The 20,945-nt window shown below is 43.4% G+C and overlaps 1 protein-coding gene across 1 annotated transcript in view; it reads right to left on the minus strand.

Annotated features, from left to right (window-relative positions):
- The window catches only part of LOC126195215 (protein dachsous-like), an 86,375-nt gene extending 78,566 nt beyond the window's left edge, over positions 1-7,809 (minus strand). The window contains exon 1 of the mRNA XM_049933734.1: positions 7,418-7,809. The gene's annotated coding sequence lies outside the window, so the exon portion shown is untranslated. The remainder of the gene's footprint in view (positions 1-7,417) is intronic.
- Positions 7,810-20,945: the final 13,136 nt, after the last annotated feature.

Here is a 20,945-nt window from a genome sequence, read left to right on the forward strand (position 1 = left end):
CTGTTTGTTTTACTAACACAGTATATTCTATATAAAATTTGAAGGAAACCATACTCACAGATCCAATAAACAAAAAAATCTGTATATTCGATGTTTACTAGTTTTTCTAATACGGTATGTTAACGCAATTTCTACAGCCCTATGGAAAACAGTTACAAGCTGCTCCATTATGGAAAACACTTGCCCGTTCGATTGTTTTTCTGAGTCCTTCATAATCTTCCTCTAACATTGCTACTAAGCCGGTCTGCAAGAATATTACGTTAGTTGACATTCTGGTAAAAATTCTAACCAGGATCGTCCACGGGACGGTGACCCTACGTGTCTTATCCATTGGTAGAACCACGCAGCGTGGCAGCTAGACTGAACTATTGAATACCACTTCTGCAACGGCTCATTGCAGATCAGTTATTTTCGGCCGATCAGGACACCAGAAGTCTAATACCTACTGTGTGTAACTCGAAGATCTTGTAGCTGCTTTCGTCTTTGTCGCTAGTAACCTCTTGCGTCTCTGCGTGATGCAATGTATGCACACAACTGAAGCTTCAAAGGTTACTCTCCGACTGACGGACCTAATATGCTACTACACTATATTTTCTGCGCATTTAACGAAATAATTTACCCCCTGTAACATGCGGTTTGGATCGTAGCAGTTATTATCAGTAACTAATTAATAATTTTACTTTCTGACCCGCCTGACAACTACAATTAAGCTCACTTTTACAAAATCTTGTTGCATTAATGATCTCTCATTTCTGGAATTCTGTCACGAACAGCTGGAGAAACACAGCGAATGGCTCCGCATTTCTCATGCCACTGACCAGCTGAACAACAGATGAATGTATACAGACGAATGTCTACTTAAAAAACATGAGGTGAAAATTTTGTGAACATCAATTATGAGTATGTGCAGGTTTTCTCAAGTTTTTACAGTTCCCTTTTTGACATGTGATCATGTCATGCTGTAAAATTTTTTTACGTTTCGGGCACTTTTGCAGCGATCTTCGTCAGACCGGCGCTGTTTAGTTAGTCATTTCAATAGCTGGTCTATGTATCGATCAATACACGGTCCCCCTGATGAATGGTTGCAACGTTTTACACCAACGCTCGGTCACTACTTGAGAAATTTGTTTGAAATGGTCTTCTTGGTAGTCACTCAATTCAGCTATCCAACAGACTTTATTATTATATACCTGTGACGTTTAACAGCAACAAAATCAACGAAAAATATCCGACTGATTACAAAAGTGTATTTTTTTATTTTTGTATTTGGTTTCAACTATGAATTATACAACCGAACTCGTACATCGTCACCACAAACTGTTAAGCATCTACAGACACATCATTAGTATTTTTTCTGGCTTCCTTTTTGTCGAACGTGCTCAATTGTCGCTAGGAGAATGAGTCTTAATGCGACACAATTCAACTGCAGGAGGGAGGAACTCAATACCATCAGATTATGACATTAGTGGTACCGTTCTAGAGTTTATTACATATTTTAAATATCAGCTGTTGACACCACGAATCGATATGGCATACGGTGGAAATGTGAGGTAAGTGTTAAATAAGGCGAATGGAATACCATAATTTGTTGAAAAGGTACCGGAAAAGTGCGTTACATGTGTTAAGGTAATGCCATAGAAGGCAGATATTGCCCCAGCAGTTAGGTTGTTATGAAGTCCAACTGAACGAAGACAATTAATTCCAAGATGCTATTCTACGCTCGCAAAAAGGCGGCATAGGTGGTACGTAAGTGAAACAGAGACGCTCAGGGAATTTAAAGTGGATTCTCTGTAGGAAAAACTGTCTTCGTGAAACCGTGTTGGGTAAATTTAGAGAACCGGTATTGGAGGAAGACTGTGTAACAATTCGCCCGCCTCTGCCGTATATCTTGCGTAGCTACAACAGGAATTAAATATGAGGGATCAGGGAGATTACGGAGGTATAGGAACTGTAATTTTTCATAACTCCCTACATTAATAGAGAACTCGTAGGGCGGAGCATGTCTAGTACACAGCATATCTTCCGTTACACATTCTTAATACTTCAGTCGGCAATAATAACACGTGAACGTGTATACTGATTTTAAAGACAGTTTATAAGTGCAGCTATTTTATATGGCAGGAAACAGAAGATTTTAATTTTTTTCTTAGTGGAACTATGCGCATTTCTTAGCGGCATGTGACGGCTAGTGAAGTTAGTACGAGTACAGTAATGCAGCAAAGGAAGAAAGCCGGAAATGTCCTAAAAGTCCTGCTTGTAAATAGGACCTGTCCTGAAAAAACGAATGGTCGGAAAAAATATTTCAGTTGGCATTATGTCCCGAATGAGCAGTGCGTTTGAGGCACGTGTCCGTAAGCTGCTTGCGTTGCTGTTATCAACGTTTGTGGTGCTGACCTCGAGAACATTAACCAGTCTTCTGTTCAGTATCCACGACAACATTTTTTTCCCTTTATTGTTGCATGACGTCGCTGGTTAGAGGCTGAAGAGGAACTAGATAATAGGGTCTCAGTTAGCAGTCTCAGTGTACAACAAACAGGGATACTTGAGAACGTGCATTATAAGATATATATTGTTCATGTTAATAGAAAATTAAGTGTTTATTTCCAGCTGTTAGGTCTTTATCTCAAATTAATCAGTATAGGATCCTCTGCCATCAGTATAGCCTTAACACCAAATGCTAAGGACACTGATTATCTTGCCAAAAACAGTTTTTGGCAGAAACACTATCGAAAAACATTTGTGTGTTTGCGTAGATCTGAAAACATATTCCGCGAGGCAGTTCACCATGGAGAGTACTTCGTTAATATCAACGATTCTCTGCTGTATTGTAACGGCGTAGTAAGTGAGGGGAAAATGTCTTCACGCCTCTGTGCGGGCCTGATAACTCTCATGTTATTCTCACGATCCCTAGGCGAGACATGCGTTGCTGGCAGCAGAACTGTGGCACAGACTTGCTCGAATACTGTTCCTCTAGATGTATACAACAGGCGAGAAAATCGTTTCCTATCTCCTGCAGATTCTCGCTCAGTTTCCCTCAGCGTCTCTTACTCTTGCGTATGGGCTGTGCCGACCCGACACGGTCCAGGCAGCTCGTCTCCGAAAGCATTCGATGTCTGCTGCCGTGACTCCCTGACAAGGTCTCCAAAGGCTGCAGGAATGCTCTATAATTCTAAATCTACAAACATACCCTGCAAACCAGTGCGAAGTGCATATCGTGGCATTGTTAGCACTAGCACCTCGGTGCAACTTTCTTAACAGATGCAGTGTACTTTCTCACAACGTTTGAAAAACAAAAGCCACTGGTTTCACGTGTTCGCCTCATTCCGAATCGCTTGTTAGTATTACCACTGAATATTCAAGCGATGTAACGTGCTCCAGATGTTAGTCACCAAGCTTGTAATAGGCTGCCATCAGGTGCCGGAAAAGTCTTTCCACGTCGAATGTATTGCGGAACGGAACCAGTTGCCCCACGCTGTGTCTATTGTTGTGGTCTTTAGTTCGAAGACTGATCTGACGCATCTCTTCATGCTAGTCTACAACGTGCAGTACTCTTCATTTGAGTACAACTATCCTTTTTGAACCGGCCTATCTTCATTACCCTCTACAATTTTTACCCTCCGCACTTCCTTACATTACCAAACTGACGAACCCTTGATGTCTAAGAAGGCGTCGTATGTACCGATCCCTTCTTTTAGTTGTGCCATAAATTCTTTTTCCCCGATTCGGCTCGCATTCGGGAGGGCGACGGTTCAATACCGCGTCCGGCCACCCTGATTTAGGTTTTCCGTGATTTCCCTAAATCGCTTCAGGCAAACGCCGGGATGGTTCCTTTTGAAAGGGCACGGCCGACTTCCTTCCCCATCCCTCCCTAATCCGATGAGACCGATGACCTCGCAGTTTGGTCTCCTCCCCCCCCCCCCCCAAATCAACCCAACCCCCGATTCGGTTCAGTACCTCCTTATTAATTATTCGATCTACTCATATCATTTTATAACATTCTTCTGTAGCACCACACTCTGGATATATTCTCTTCTTATACGAACTGTTTATCCTCCACGTTCCTGTTCCATACAAAGCTACAATGAAAATAAATATCTTTACGTAAGACGTTCTAACATTTAAATTTATATCAGACGTCAGCGAATTTCTCTTGTCAGAAATGCTTTTCGTGCTATAGCCAGAATGCGTTTTATATCCTCCGTATTCGGCCACTCTCAATTATTATGCTGCAAAAATAACAAAAACACATTCACTACGTCTAGGGTCTCATTCCCTAATCTAATTTCGTCAGCAACGCCTGATTTCCTAGGGATTTCAAAGTAAGTTACATAGTCCTCCCACGCTGAGACCATTGCGCAACAAGAGTGACGCGTTGACAGAGGGCAGTACAAGCCCTGGGTTTCCTGCAGACACAGTTCTGCGGCGGTGCGGATGACAGGTGCATCGCAGCGTGCGGGCGAGAAAGCGCGGCAACCGGGAACGTACTCCCAAGTTGAAGTCCGCGGGACAGTTCGATTCTTGTGGGTTAAACGTCTACATTGCGCGGAGATTCACGGCGCTATTCTGACGGTACGTGGACCACATGCGATGTCGCGCCCAGTCGTAATGAAACGGTGCCAACAATTTGACGGAGCCCGACAGACGTCGGTAACGCTGATCGGAAAGGGAGCCAATCGACCATAGAGTACAATGTCCAGGCAATCGAGGAAGTGAGTCGCAGCACTCGCAGATTTTCGACTTTCGGACTTTCAGACAGCGGATCCCGAATGGCTCAGTGACCGAGGGACGCATTTCTGTCGTCGAGGAACTGAACGACTGGTAGAACGTTTCGACAGTCGATTACAGAAACTTGGTGAGTATGATAAAAAGTACTTTCACGTATCTGTGTCACTTTGAAGTGCAGTGCAGCATTAAAAAAAAGTTACTCGGCCTGCGATAATAATGTACAGCTCACTTTTTGAAATCCCGTCGTATTCTGACAGCATTTCATTACCCTCGCTCCCAGAATGTCATCGGATGTCTCTAGAAGCACATGTTATAGAGACAGATGGAACACGAAGCATTACTACACGCGACGAGGTACAAACGGGTGGATGTGGGTGCCGCTCCGTCGTCACCTCTGGCGCTGAGCTACCAGTGTTTGGCGCGGAGGCTGAGACACGGCGAGAGCATGCGCTGGCGGCGGCCGACCTGCGCTGGAACGCGAGCGGGCGAACGAGTCTTGTGCAACGGGCTCGGGCGCGGGTGGGGCCGCGAGCGGCAGCCGTCCGAGAGACGCGCAGCTCGGCCGCGCCGTGCAGAAGACGGGCAGCAGCCGCTTCCATTGAGCGCGTGTGTAGGCAAGCGGCGCGCTCGGCAGCGGGGTCAAGCGCCAGCCAGCGTCGCGGCTGTCTTTTTACGCGGAGCGGAGGTCACTGCTTCGATGTCGCAGGCGCGGGCGCGGCGGCCGGCGAACTCGCGCCCAGCGGCACCTAGCGCCTCCGTCCGTCGCGGCGCGAGGTCGCACCTCCAGTCGCCCGCAACGCCGGTCCTGTTTTCCGGGTCGAGACATTCGGTATCGCCTGACACTCACGATGCTTTACGGACTACCGTGGTCAGAAAGGCATCTGTCGTAGGAAGAATAGTTTACCCTCCGTGTACCCACATACTCGACACAAGCAGCAGCAAGGAGTGTGGCAGACGGTACTACAGGCAGCACTGTCGTCTCCCCTCCTTCCCCCCACGTCTTCCAGTTTTTTTCTCCAGTGGTGCGGTGGAAGAACTTGTGGTGTGTGGTCACAAAAGCAACTTTGCTGACAAGTGGCAGTGTAGCAGAAATATTGTTAAACCAATACGTATACGTGTGTACCTGTATACTCAACTAAAATAGTTAGGGCGTAAGGCGGAGGATTTTTCCAGATCGTGCGAATGGTGCGTTCAAAAAAACTACCGTAGCTAACCCCTGCTGTAAGCTCCAATTTCTATCATTTTTCCGTTGCGGACATTTGGCAAAACACCTGCAACGTGTAGCACTGTTTGGAAGTGAAATGCAGACGTTAGACAGTTCGCCCAAGAAGAGAAAAGATCTTTTGAAATGTGATACTACAGGAGAATGCCGAATATTGGACGGGTACGCCAGTTAGCTAATGATGAGGTACCGAACAGATCTGGGGAAAAAGACACTTATGCTTCAAATTGATTAAAAGAAGGATTCATTTGATAGGACACATGCTGAGGTATCGAGGGTTCGTCAGTTCGGTAATGGAAGGAATTATGGCGGTAAGAACTGTCGGAGGAAACCAAGACTTGACTACAGTACGCAGGTGAAAATGGTTGTAGGTTGCAATAGTTGTGCAGAGGTGATGAGGCTCGCAAAGGATACAATAAAGTGAAGAGCTACATCAAACCAGTATTCGGACTGAGGACCACAACAGAAACTGTGCGAGGTATTGCAAGTTGCTTGACACTTCTTGGTCCGGGTGTTTTCAGACTTTCAGCCATACGCCCCTCTTTTAGGGTCAGCCAGTGCAGTCTGGTGAACATCTATGTGTCTCTCGTCCTTACAAAAAAAAAAAAAAAAAAAAAAAAAAAAAAAAAAAAAAAAAAAAAAACGGGGTTCTGTATTTTCTCTGCCTGATTCAGTAGTCCTATTGCGTGTGGGTGGCAGACCGACGAAAATAGATCGAACAATGATTTTATCTTTTATTAGTCTTCGTAGTTCACGTTCGACAGCGCAGACTACCGTGTTCGCAGAAGGAAGTGCACACTTATTAAGTAAGAACTGCAGTTCACGAAACGTGTCCGAGTTTGACAGTAAGAGGCGCCGCATTAGAGGGTAAATTCGTAGCACGGGGCAAAGCAATCGGGTCAGTGGCTCACGAGCGCAGCCCGCGGCGGTGGCTGCCATTATTTTCATCTCGGCGGTGCAGCAGCGCCGGAAGGGAGGTCGTGCATCTGGCGACCGGGCCGGCGCGGCAACCTTGGCCGCCCCTGGCCGCCGGCCTGCCTGACAGAGGAGGCATGCGAAAAGGGGAAAAAAGGGAGCACGGCGAGCTGCGAACCAAAGAAACGCGTCGGCCAGGAATTTCGCCGCTGCCCGGATCCGCGACCGGCCTGCCGAATTTGCCTGGCGCGCACCGACGTCACGGGGGCACGTGCGCACCGACACCCCCTCACTGCCTTATTCGACGGGCCGTTTTAAACCGCACGAGTACAACGCGCCAGCACTGCGGTCACCGTGCTATCGAGAAGCTCTGAGAGTAGTGACACACCGTCCTTTCCTTTCCGATCAGCTACGACGAACACACTGCCCGGTTTCTCCTACTAATCTTGTGACGTACTCGAGCGTTTGTAAAGCACTTCACGAATGTAGAAAGGTGTGTCGGAGACAAATTTTGAGTTAGCAGTCGCACCCAATCTCATAGAACAGGGGACGTACCTGCAGTGTTTCCTTCCAATATCCTGAGGCCGTTTAAGCACTGCAAGTAAAACACTGAAAAAAGCCACTCGTACGAATCCACTGTTCACCAGAACGGAGTAATCCACTGTACAGGCCGGAGGAGGCGGTCACTCGCGCACGGCACACACAGGAGGCTCGGCTCGGCTCAGCACAGCGCCGTCACACTCGTCGCCCTCACACGTGCTGCTCGCAGGCCGTCGCGGCGCTTCCGACGCCGCTCCATCGTCCGGGGGCGCCCGGGTGCGGACCGAGAGGTGGGAGCGAACGCCGCGCCGTGCCGACCGACGGGGAAGGGCGAATAGCGAGTGCGGCGACGGCGAGCGCGTGGCGGTGCCCGGGAACTCGCGGCGTGACGCCCGTCGCGGTCTGCAGCCACCTTGCCACTGACTGGACGGCGAGGGACTGGCCGGCCGGCCGCGCCGCCGCCGCCACAACAGGTTCCCCGGCGGGGGCTCCGGAGGGGCCGCTCGGAAACGGGAAACGCGCCGCCAAGATGGCCGCCGCCGCGCGGGCCGCGTGGTGGGGGAGGCGCGCCACCGTTTGAACTGCGCCGACACCTGTTGCCCTGCACGCTGCGTGTCTCCGGCTTTTGACGCGTCTCAATCGACACGTTTGCGAGCCACGCGACTTCCGAAAGACGAGACCTATGTTCGGACCCCCTTTTTTCGTATGTTTATGTATCACAACCTGACTCGATTTTGCCAACCGTATCGAACTTCGGTTCCCGAGCGTCATATGTTTTACACGAAAGGCGTCTACAAACAGCTGTTCAAATTTCCTCAGGTTGACCGAGTAACGTTATCAGTACTTTCGCTTTTTTCGTGCAGTGCACGATTACGATTTTTTGATTTCCTTGTGAATGTCAGAAAATTCGTAAAGAGGAGAAAAACGATATTTTACAAGGGACGTTCAAAAAATTTTAAAAGTCTATATTTCAGCCCCAGATCACAGAAATTGCATCATTATCGGTTTGGACCAGGGTTCCGGAGAACACCAGTATTATTGGTTATGATTTAAAACTGAAGCACTCATTGAAAAAAATGTTTCTCTCAGATTAAAAAAAAATTATAAACCTTCAAAATAAACATGGTACCAGGATTCTCAGAGAATTCTGTCAGAGATAAAGTTTGGGAACTACTGGTTTAGACTTATTAGCAAGTCTTCATCGGATGATCAGTTCCAAAAGAAAGTAAAATGGGAGATAATAAAATACCAGAAAACTAAATTGTAAATCAGACTCATTCCAACACACTACTATACGTACTTGAATATGTTACATAATAACACGCTAACTGAACATACCCGCAGAGACTCTCACAATCTAAACGTAACTTTACTCTCATTATTCGAACTGCATAACAGTATACAGTGGCTAACTCATAAACAGCAATTATAATTGCTGTGTCATCCGAACAGGACACGGTCAGGGAAAAAGCACCGCAGGCGCAAAGATGCAAGCTCGCCCCAGTCCCACTGACACTCGCCATTCGCGCGACTCCCACCAGCGGCACGGGCGGCGCTGAGGATCAAGATATCGACTGTCTCGGCCAATTGCTGGCCGAGTATAATCCGCCAATGACCGGATGACAGCTGACAGAAGTCTACTAGGGAGATAGAAGAGCATCTCTCGCCCACTTGGTTGTAGATCATCGTCCAGGGCTGACTTAGACGAGAAACGTCATTCAGTGAACTCTTAGAAGTGAACAGGCAGTTGTTGTAAATTGCATTTGCTATGTACTGTGGAGTTTACATACGATTACTTGCTCTTATTCATTGAGAGCCTTTTGTGTTATATTACAAGCAGTGTTGCAGTGTGCGGTGTATTCAAGAAGTCGCAAAGATAAGTAAACTTTTTTAACTCATTTGTGTGACTTTGTTATTAATTTGTTAGACTGTTGTAGAACCTTCGCTCTCCTATCATGTTACCTGACCCTGGAGCATAGCTATATAGTAGTGGCAGGGAGAAACTGTATTAGCGGCGTACTGCACTAGAAGCCCTTTCACGAACTCACAGTCCGCAGCTCGTGGTCGTGCGGTAGCGTTCTCGCTTCCCGCGCCCGGGTTCCCGGGTTCGATTCCCGGCGGGGTCAGGGATTTTCTCCGCCTCGTGATGACTGGATGTTGTGTCCTGTCCTTAGGTTAGTTAGGTTTAAGTAGTTTTAAGTTCTAGGGGACTGATGACCATAGATGTTAAGTCCCATAGTGCTCAGAGCCAGAGCCACGAACTCACAAACTAGGCCTACCGTAGGACGTGGCCTTCACAGCAGTAGCGACGAGGCCTTCACACAAGCTGGCAACGAGCGTTTACAAAAATAATATTAAAATTTACGTTAATATGAAATTGATTGTGAGAGAAAGTCCTCTCAAAGAAAAAAATTAGTAAAAAATAACTACTGTTGCAAATAAGCTAGATGTGCACTACAAATGGGGTAGATGACACAGGTCTGTAGGAAAAGAGTTTTGAAAGGCTGTCACTGACTTTCAGTAAGACAGTGCACCTAATCCTGCAAGATTTTTATAAATTTTATCCGCTCCAATTAATGGATTCGAATCTGTTTTACTATACTCACATAGAGCACGTGCATTATGGAAATAAAGCAAGTGATCGCTGCTGGAAGGTTATTGCATTCCAACGTTTCCAATACTTAGAATGGCTAGCAAAATGAGTGAGTAAAGCCATATTCTTATTCCTACACATAGATTTAGCAATTTTTTTATCGTCAGCCATTTATTATGTACGAGAGCATTTGCGGCTTAAAAGGGAGAATGAGTATAACAAGTTACAAATCAGTCAGTGCTACAGCTATATGGGGTTGCTCCCAATCCACTCGATTTGCCTGATTCATCTAATAAATATAAAATGTGTTTCACTTCAATTAAAAGAAAGAAACGAATAACTTGGAGATCAGTCGAATACGTCATCTTTTTCTTAATCCACATACAGCTTCTTCATCCACACTAAACAACATCTCAAAAAGAAAATAGCACTCATACAACTCGAACACTGCGTACATGTGGTAGAGCGTTCATAAGGTGCTATCAAAAGTTTCCCATTTGTGGCCGTTACTGCAGCGTATATGAAACGTAGCGTGATTTCGATGCGGGCATGTAAGTTCAAAAATGGTTCAAATGGCTCTGAGCACTATGGGACTTAACATCTGTGGTCATCAGTCCCCTAGAACTTAGAACTACTTAAACCTAACTAACCTAAGGACATCACACACAACCATGCCCGAGGCAGGATTCGAACCTGCGACCGTAGCGGCCACGCGGTTCCAGACTGAAGCGCCTAGAACCGCACGGCCACATCGGCCGGCGGGCATGTAAGTACCGACACGTAGGTAAGCGATTGGTGTAGTATTCGCGTCTTTCCGGCGTGCGTACGGCAAACGAGGAAACGTGAACAACGGCGACTTTATTACCAAATGCGTCCTGTTATCCTTTTCTTGGCTGCCGAATGACAAACATCGGTACACATCCACGGAGAATGGGGCAGCACGTCTATCGAAGACCACCGTTTTGAACGGTGCGACATGATAACCGACGTCCCCTTACTGTAAATGTCGTAACGCAGAAGTTACGCTAATTCGAGTGGGAGGCACTCGAGCAGCCGACCTATAGTCCTGATTGCTCCCCATGCGATTATACCTATAAAAAGGCCTCGAAGAGTCGACGATTCCTGTCGAACGAGGACGTGCAGCAGGGCACAGTGTTTTACCAAATGGGTATCTTCAGTCTGGTGCGGCGGTGGAATGATTGCCTCAATGCTCACAGCAGTTTTGTCTGACTGGCATACCGATTTTGGAATGTACGGCCTCCGAACGGAAACTTTCTGATCGCCCCTTATAGAGGGAGCGAATACCGACTGCGGAAGCTGAAATCTAGCAACCAAAAGGGCTTTTCCAGAATCTATGTTGGAGTGTACAGTACCTGACCAACCAGAAGCGATGGATATTGGGAAGTCAGTTTACAGCGGCCCATGTAAACGTAGTGAACGTGCGCCACTGCGATAGGCGTTCGCAAGGAGACGCAAGAGGCGGTACTTGCCCCTCCTGGAATCTGGGTGCAAGTTTTCTGTCGAATATCTAACAATCATTATCTACTACTACATTAAACTACAGATTCATCACTGCACTGCAACAGCTTAGCCATCACTGTAGATCTTGGCTTTTTCTTGGCTGACAGTCTGTTCAAGATAAATTATGCCGATTAGTTGGTGCGGCTGCGGTTTCATCGCTCTCCTGCAGTAGGGTGCCGAAATAGTGTCTTCAGTCTTCTTTTGTCGCTTATTCTGTCACCCCTTACCAAGCTGCAGAAAGGAGCCAGTCTCCATCTCCCAACACATCATAAACATGGCAGTAATATACGTGTCAGTCATCCCTCCCACACCATTGCTCCATTGCTCCATAGTGGAATCACAACAGCAGTTAACGTTTGTCGGTGGACAAGAAAAGTCCATGATAGCTCGCTGATTCTTCAATCAGTTTTACACGGCTGAGCTCTTGTAGCGCCCTATTAAGAAAACAGCCATGCTAAACTCTAGTTGTTTGCATATCTGTACTTAATCCCAAACACGTAAGACGAAAAAGAAAATACTGTTTTTGCGCTAGAAGGGAGGGGAAAAAAGTGAAATTTCGAGGTAGAAGAGATTTCCTCTTCAGGAATGGGACGTTCTCAACATCAATGAGTATAACAAAGCACCACATACAGTCGCACAGCTACGAATTCGGCATTCCACTTGACACGGCTGCACAATAGTGTGACAAAGTGGAGACATGAGGTGACCGTGTTTACTCCTGGACTGCTAAAAGTCGATTCTGCCGTGAGCATGGTTTTGGGAGGTTTCCTACATTCATCGTGTCGTATACTGACACTGGAGTACATTTTACCTAACTAACAAAATATGTAGCCTGCAAAACACATTTTGTTCTACTTCAGTTACGTCACTCACAATAAAAATTACATATCATGAAAGTCATGCCATAAATACATTAACGTGATCAAATGTGAAGTTTTATGAGCAAACACATTTGTGTAAATGTCATCTAAGTACAATAAGCCATTTTTTAAAGTTTGTTCCCTGTTTTCTCATATCGAGAAGATTTAATGTGGCATTTTCTGAATCATGCTGACGTTTTTCCTTTTGCCTAATTTTAATTTTTGTTTCATCTTAATATTATGGGAATGGGAACATATTTTTTCTGGCAGTTTTCTGGCGTTATTCCATAACTCGTTCGATACCCTAGATTTAATCATATGTCGACGAATTTGATATCGTTGAATCAAAAAATTGACAGTTGTATTCATATTAAAAACGTAAAATATGTACTTGTATATACTACTGAAATATTATAACCTTTTCGATGCCAAAGTAATGTACCTTGTTGTTTCTTATGTTTTTTTGTACGAAATAAAATGTAACTCTCATTAAATCGATGCTAGAAATGTACCAATATATAATTTTTACTCAGTTCGTAAGCCTATAGGCGTCCTACACGATGATTTCTGATTTGTAATCTTAACACAAAGGGAAAAAACAAATAAAAGTTATTAATGCAAAGATAAAGCAGCTTCGACTACAGTCGAATGGTGCTGATATCACAATCATAACGATACTTCTCACTTTCCGTTATGTCTTTCGTATTTTCCTATTTGTCATCATACCATCACAACTGAAATAGATATTGAGCTCAGGAACATGGAAGGTGGTCAGTATGTTGTCCACTCAGATCTTGAGCGCATTCCACAGTAAGATGTTGTAATATCTCTTTATATTCGATAAATTATTCTGATACAATTCTACCCTTGAATGACGTTAACAATTTTCTATCTTCATACTCGCAGAATCCATGCGCAAAGTAGTTTCATACAATAGCTATTCCATGAGCCCATAATTATTCTTTGTAGTACTAGGTGTGTAACAGTTTACATTATTTGACATTTGAGAATTAATGATATTCATCGGTGTATTGCATAGTTGTTAATCAGAAGGGAACTTCCGGAAGACTGGATACGAACCTGCATTTAATAATCCAAGAGCTCCATTACTTCTCCGGAAGGTTAAACTTCATCAAAGCCAAATATCCGCTTGATCTGAGGTTTCCCGACTGATTACACAACGCTCCCAAAAATACGAGGCATTTTATTTGTACAGATTAGCAGACTGCCGCAAAGCACCAGCCTGCAGAGAAGAAGAATCATCGCCTGATTTCATTCTAACAAGTAAAATTTACGTATCATTTTGAGTGAGTGAGCTATGACTCTGTTTCCTATTATGAATGATTGATTGCTCGAACGAATTGAGAACGACATAATTACATAGATAGGAGGAAAAATTACAATGCACTACATATTGACTGTATACTGTAGAATGGCAGACCTTCTTATTATGATTAAGCTACATTAGATTTTTGTTAACATTCACCCTTGGTTTTACACATAATACTTAACAGTTTAGCATGTATTATTTAAGAGGTATGCCTTAACAGAGTTTTAAATATGTGGGTTTATTTGTCGTGTGGTTTATGAGAGCTCAACGGTGAGATTAGCAGCGGGTTATAGCTACTTCCTTAATCTCCTAAGGCAATTTATTGTACATTTTTATTCTCCAGTAGCAAAATAAATTTTATATCTCTTGTTTATTTGTTCTCGGTAAATGTACATTGCGTTTGGATCTTATTTCATTATTGTTAATGCCACTTTAATGCAATAATTACTGATATTTTTGTTAGTGTACATAACAGATTGGGATTTGTTCTATAATCTCGAGCTGTTTTAATGCATCTTTACGCTGAAACCAGTTCCTATTCTTCTTCTTCTTATTATTATTAATTACTATTAGGGCTCTTCCCTGTGATATGAAGGTTGTGTCTATGTTCTATGTTTTGGGTTCGTCATAAATGATACCATAGCTAATAACTGAGAGCATCCATAGCTAATAACTGAGAGCATATAGGAAGGACAGGTAATTAAATGGCACTGTGAACAGTAGACTTTTATTTCACCATTTTGAAACCCGTTTTGCCATATTATGGCTCTCTCATTCGCTAAATTCAGTTAGAATGACTAAGATTAAATGTAAATTTCCTATGTGCGACTTTGTGAGCAATGTATGACACTGTCTGCAACTACTATGCGAAAACGGACCCATAGGTTACCCACAATACCATACATTAAAAAATTTACATTTAGGTTTACAATTTTTAAATGATTCCGTCTGATGATGCGCATGTAATATTTCTTAATATACCGTGGAACAGTAAAATAAAGTGAGTAGTTACAAATATTTGTGTACTTGAATTTATATCCGTAACAGTCAAGATTAGACGTAATCAAAAATGCCTACATTCACTTTAACCAAAAGATTGGTTCAAGCAACGTAGTGTTTTACTAGCCATTTTCTTATTGGAGATGGTACGTCAGTACCTGCCAGGAACCTTGTCAAGAGTGAATTATTTGTTATAACCGATATTGCTGCACTAATTGTTGCACTTCCGCTTGAATGCGTAGTGAGTTAGCCAATCTCTTTAATCTTTCCGACTAAATAGCCAAATAGTTTCATCATTCTTTTACATGAGACGTCCTCGTCCCACTGGAGTCGAGATGAAAATAATTTTTTGATGTGGTGCTTGTTGCTGTGACGGTGTTCTTCAGCCTGAAGACAGGTTTGACGCAGCTCTCCACTATCCTCTAGCCTCTGCAAGCGTCTTCACCTCCATATAACTACACATCGATTTGAACCCGCTTACTGTACTCACCCTGGGCCCCCCTGCACTTCTTTCCATCACCAAACCGACGATTCTTTCACGCCCGACGATGTGTAATATCAGTCAATCACTTCGTTTAGTGAAGCAGTGCCATAATAACTTATGAAACCATTTTATGCATTTTATGAGGAAAGGGAGAGAGAACAAAAAGCAGTAATATTGTGTCAGTACGATTCAATAGTTCAAAAGTTAACGTCTATGAAACTTTTTCAAAGGAAAGTTTGACACGTAATGGCACTTTGAAATCATTACAATGTTACTTATTACCTTCTGTTTTCGTACGCTGCATTGTTTGATAGCCTTTTTGTCGTCTTTATTGGATGATATTTTCCTGCTAATTCCAGCTAACTACAGTCAAGAACTCCACAACTCCTCCTTTGACTTTGTGAGGAATAGTGGCATCGGCTTCTCTTTCTCTTTCGCCCTATCGAAATCTGCCGCACAAGGGCAACGTGAAAAATACACTTGGTCACACCATTACTACAGCCTACATCATGAACTTGTTCACTATTGAGATTTCTGATAGAAAATAAAATTGACGATGTCACGTTCTAAGAAGGAAAAAAAACTGTTCGTAGAAACAATTCAAACCCAAAAACGTATAGAAATAGTTTTGAATACAAATAAGGGGATAAAAAGTCTATTTATGTACACTTGCTTGCTGCAGGGGGAAACAATATGACCCCTGCAACGGTCGTAGCAAACTGTAATCATTCAGCAAATAACATGAAAAAGGTAAGAAATATCTTCGCTGACCTTGTCTCTCATAAAAATAACTGTATAACAGCGGAAACTCGCTCAACACAACAAACTCGACCTCAGTAACGAGAAATCAAAACCCTGCCCTTCAGGTCCCACTCTACGCGCTTGTCGGTTTCACATATTTCGTAAACCCAACAACGTGTCGCAGTACCACACGGAAGTAGCACAGTCCTGACCCTGTGGGCAGCAGGAAGCATATCTATTGGTCGGTGACGTAATGTCCCGCTGATGGTAGAAGAGTTAACATGTGCAAGTTACCAAAACAGTAATTGGAGGAACAGTTATTTTACGCCGAATTCGAACCACGTCCCAATTTTACATCTACAGCATGCAGAAACGTAGCCAGATGTGAATGTCACGCTTGAAAAAAGACAAACATTTCCAAGGATCGACACGGGATACAAATCCAAAACTTAGAATTGATTGTTTGACATTTATTTGCAACACCACTAAGTTAACAACGCTTGCTTCCTAATAGCGTTCACCGTCAGGTATTATTTTTAGTTCAGTAGTGCGTCATCCGGTCATATAGAGTGCTCATAAACTTCACATAGCTCACAAAGTAATAACGTCACGTCAGGTGTCTGTTACGCACATGCGCTTGTTGAGAAGGAGCAGCTAATTCCTTTCAGTGAACCAAGGGACGAGGAGTTACATACCTGTGGGGAATTCGTTTTTGTTACCGTTCAGAAAAGTGTGTGTCACGCGAACGGCATACGATCAGTGACGGAGCATGTACTTTCAAGAAAAAGTTTATGTGTTTTCTCTTGGTAAACTCGTTCTACTGGCCGAAAGAATGCATGGCGTCGCAATGGCGAGTACTGGCGTTATGCTGGTGTCATGCTATATCATGTCATCACGCGCTGCAGAGGCAGTGCTCAAAAATACTTGTATTTTTTATCAGTCATGTGCTGCTGCTCTCCATTCGAGGCATTTGTTCTGTGGAGAGGTAATCAGGTGACACAGTCAGAAGCAGAGTTAAAAAAACAACGAGATAAGATACTTTTGACAGTACATCATAGCATAGTCTGTAAAATGTTGGTCGAGTGGCACCAAATACGGAAATTTGTAGGACGCCAAGTCTGGAAATGGGTAAAACTTGATGTAACTTTGGAAAACAGGTAGGGTGCCAAAACTTTAAACTCGTTGAATACGCCAAAATGCAATTATACCAAACTGAACACTTTATGACGATGTATATCTCCAAATGCATCCATACCCGCGGATAAAGATACCTGGAAATTAAATAATTAGCTGATGTTAAGTGTACATCTTCGCCAGAACAGCACTCGAGCAAGAACTAATGACAATATTACAAGTTAGCTTGTAGTCAAAAGTATCCGAATGATATGAAATATTTATCAACCATGGGCTGTTGCTCTCAGCAACCAGCCGTGGGGTTCCACTGCTCTTGGGCAATTTGCTCTCCATTCTAGGTCTGTGCTCTCTAGTGAGAGGATTACGGTGAGGGTGCTAGTTATAAGAAATTAATTAGTTACTATTACTCCACTACATCAGTTTTCGTCATTCACTGCAGCGAGAAGATCATTAGCAGCAGAGTCAAAAATCTGCAAGGCAAGAAACGTTGACAGTATAAATTAATGACGTCATATAGGTAAGAAAAGGGGGTCACTATGCTTTCGACTACTTTTCAGGGTCACTCAAGTACCCACTTCCAAGGTCTGACATACATGCATGTAGGTAATCATAAACAAGGAATACAATGAGGGCTTTCACGACCGGATGTTTCAGCTGCCGAGAATTCTTCCGGGTTGTATGGTCGTGGTCCATGGAACTCTTCTATCCCTGGCGCTTCGTCCAAAGCTACGTTGGACATCTTCGGAAGTGCTCCTGGTTGTGCTGAGTCTTGCCGACTGACGAGTCGGACGTCGAAGAACGGCCTAAATACCGTGGAAAGTGGGCGTGGTCTGGATTTCGTGTGATAGCAGAGATAAACCTTGTCAGGGATAAAATATAACTATCGATCATAGTACGTCAAAGATTAAAAATCCTGATCGATTCTGTAGCGCCACTGTCCATATATCGCTGAGTTTCATAGCTTCTTCTTTTCTGTTATAATTATCCCCATGTTTATATATTTCGATGGCTTCTCTATATAGCTGTGGATAATAATTCGTCATAGTACATAAAGCTTCAGTTTCCGAAAATTTCACTACGTAATCACCCGACTGAAGAGAATGTTCCGCCACGGCTGACTTTTCTGTTTTCCCTAGTCGGCAAAAACTTTTACGTTCCTTCAACCGTGAATTCACACTTCAATTTGTAGTTCCAATGTAGACCCTACCCCATGTACACGGAATCTTGTATACACCACTTTCAGACAGAGGGGGACGTCTATCCTTAACAGAACGGAGTGCTTGGCCTATTTTCTTAATTGGTCTGAAAATAGGTCGAACGTTATGTTTCCTTAAAATCTTGCCGATCTGATCAGTTACTTTTTTTGATGAAGGGTAGAGAAACCGTGTTCTTCCATCGCTGTGTCCTATCGTTGTCCTTAGCCCTCCTGTTCTTCGGTCGCAAAACTCTATTTATTTCCTTACCAGAGTACCCATTCTTCTGCTTGAGATGTTTTAACTCGCGCGTCCAGGTATTCCGGCGCACAAATCCTTTTATCTCTGTCCACTAGAATTTTATTACACCTCTTTTGTGTTGTGGATGATGATTGGAATCCTTATGCAAGTATCTGTCGGTTTGTGTACCCTTCCGAAAGACTTTATGTTCCAAGCTGCCATCAGTCTGTTTCATAACGAAGACATCCAAGAAGGATATTGCATTGTCTTTCTCCATTTCCATGGGAAACTGGATTTTAGGATTTTTACTATCTAAATAACAAAAGAATTTCTCTAAAGCTTTTTTGCCATGCGACCAAACTACAAATGTATCATCCACGTATCGATACCATCGACATGGTTTCTTATTCGCTTTTTCCAGAGCAAATTGTTCGAATTTTTCCATGTAAAAATTGGCGATCCTAGGACCCAGTGGGTTACCCATGGCCACACCATCAACCTGCTCATAAAACTCATCCTCCCAATGGAACTGTCTAGAGGTGAGACAGTGTCTGCAAAGAGCGGTCTATATAAGGATATTCACGACTTCTAATAGACATCTAGTTTTCTCCTGTAAAATATCAGTTGTCTGGCTTTAAAATTAGTTTCGTCTCCACCTGCAAATTTTCAGGCTGAGAGCATATAGGAAGTTTAATTTTACCTCTTACTTCCTGCATGACGCTACTGTTACAACACTCCACATCTTCCTTGGTGTCTGCTACCGGCTCTATTGCTGCACATTCTTACGGAATTTCCATATAGAACTTAAAGTTTAGAAGTTCTGCAAATGAGTGTCCATTAAATGTAGTTATCCCAGTGTTTTTAAGCTCTGCAAATGGCTGGTCTGTTTCTAGCTGCACAGTGACCAGTCCACCACATTTAGGTACGATGTCACCACTCATTTTAAAGCGATCCATATGTGAATGTAGATTCGTGTACCTTTTAATGTAGTAAACATTCCTGATACGATTGTTTTTGGCCAGTACTGCAAACCGTGACATATCTCCACTGCTGTTTATTGTAAATGTATCTATTTATATACTGAGTTTTTGACTTCAACGTCTTCCAGTCTGAGTTATTTTTCTTTTTTGTGTGCGCATAACACATTAAGTACACTTAAAGGTGTAATATCTTTCATGAGGAATCATTGAAGTCCATTCGGTACATTTACCATTTTTCTTAAGACTTACGCTATAATATTGTTTATGGGTACCAGTCGTAGTTCGGAAATACGCAAATTTGATGAAATTGTGGAGAACAGTGCCCTAGATTGCGAAAAATATATGGCTTGTGCTTTAATATAACACTTCTGTATGATACTTATATCATTTTTGGTGCGGACAGTGTTAAAAAAACTCCCTTTAGTTTATGGGCAAAAGTTTAAACTGTACGCATACAGAACATAGCTTATAAGATTTTCTAGGCATCGAGTGTCTTGAAGATTTACTTGCACGCCTGTCAAATTACGGATATTGTTATCGCCTAAGTAGACAAACTGCAAATTGTGTGAAACACCACACCACCGCCAGTCGTAAGCTATTCGTTACTTAGCGCAGCATGCTAGCGATTGGCACAGGATGAAGTGGAGTACTTTGGTGAATAGTGTTATTTAGCGTTAAAGGACATCATCGTCTTGCGCAGGGTCAAACACACGATCCATTCAGTAGCTGTGTACTGTAGCCTCCAAGCTAGTGATACCACGTTCTTTAGATAAGGAGGACATAAAAGTTTCTCATAGTCGCATATCAGAAGCCTTCATAAAATCGATAACATGGTTACCAATGACTTTGGAAACTCCTGGTCCTGTGATGTTGCATATACTTTTGCTTTACCTTTTTACACGATAAACAGTAAATCTCAATCCCTTTATCATTTTCTACAATCACATTTCTGTTTCCCTGGCAGTCTCCTTCCAGGCAGAAGCCTTAGTTTCAAACGAGAGACGCCCGGAAAGTAAATACCTCTTTGGAAAAGAACTCATAAAACCTTCTTTTTTAGAGCCAACATTTATTTTTGCAAGAATGAGTACTTTTCTACATTGTTGCCACCATTTTTGAGATATTTGCTATAGCGGGAAACCAACTTCTTTAAGTCCTCTTTAAAGAAAGATGCCGCCAGTGAAAAAAGTCGTTGCTGAACACCGATTTTTGCGTCATCTTCCCTGTCAAAATGCCTCCCTCCAAAGTCAAGAGATCGAAATGCTCTCAACCGAACTTCTGAATAAGGATTTGAGGGATCACAGCAGAAATTGGACGTGCTTTGTCATAAGCAACACAATGCCTTGACTAAACATGACACGCCTTTTGTTTTGAATTTGCATTCACCGTATCGTGCCGCACTGACAGGTACACCTGTGCGAAGAAACCAAGCAGAATGCCCTACCTGTCCCTCAAAACAGTGTACGTGATT

The sequence above is a fragment of the Schistocerca nitens genome, chromosome 7 (genome assembly GCF_023898315.1).
Source record: "Schistocerca nitens isolate TAMUIC-IGC-003100 chromosome 7, iqSchNite1.1, whole genome shotgun sequence".
Lineage (NCBI taxonomy): Eukaryota > Metazoa > Arthropoda > Insecta > Orthoptera > Acrididae > Schistocerca > Schistocerca nitens.